Source organism: Sinocyclocheilus grahami, unplaced genomic scaffold (genome assembly GCF_001515645.1).
Source record: "Sinocyclocheilus grahami isolate Dianchi unplaced genomic scaffold, SAMN03320097.WGS_v1.1 scaffold393.1, whole genome shotgun sequence".
NCBI lineage: Eukaryota > Metazoa > Chordata > Actinopteri > Cypriniformes > Cyprinidae > Sinocyclocheilus > Sinocyclocheilus grahami.
In genome coordinates, this window is record NW_015505572.1 from 433,631 (window position 1) to 433,933 (window position 303).

At 42.2% G+C, this 303-nt stretch overlaps 1 protein-coding gene across 3 annotated transcripts in view; it reads right to left on the minus strand.

Moving 5' to 3' along the window:
* Positions 1-303, minus strand: part of LOC107550246 (zinc finger protein 653-like) — a 21,147-nt gene that overhangs the window by 8,789 nt on the left and 12,055 nt on the right. The window lies entirely within an intron of this gene.

The following is a 303-nucleotide window of genomic DNA, read 5'->3' on the forward strand; positions in this document are numbered from 1 at the left end:
CCTCTTTTGGAAGACCAAACAAAGTAGTTTCGCTTTCACAACGAATCACACAGTGCCTTCACGACATGGCGGCGGCAACAACACTACAGCGAGAATAAAAGTTACGCCTTCTTTCTTTGCGTGAACATTTGGACGGTTATGCAAATCTTCCCACATCGTGATGCAGGTATGTGGGGGCATGTTAGAACGAGCCGTTTTAGGTATGCGTGGTTGACTCTTAACTTTTATAAAGAATATCTCTTTGGATTTGAGACTTTAGTCTTTGCAACTTTACAGATCTTCTTTATGCACCAAGAGCTTGTA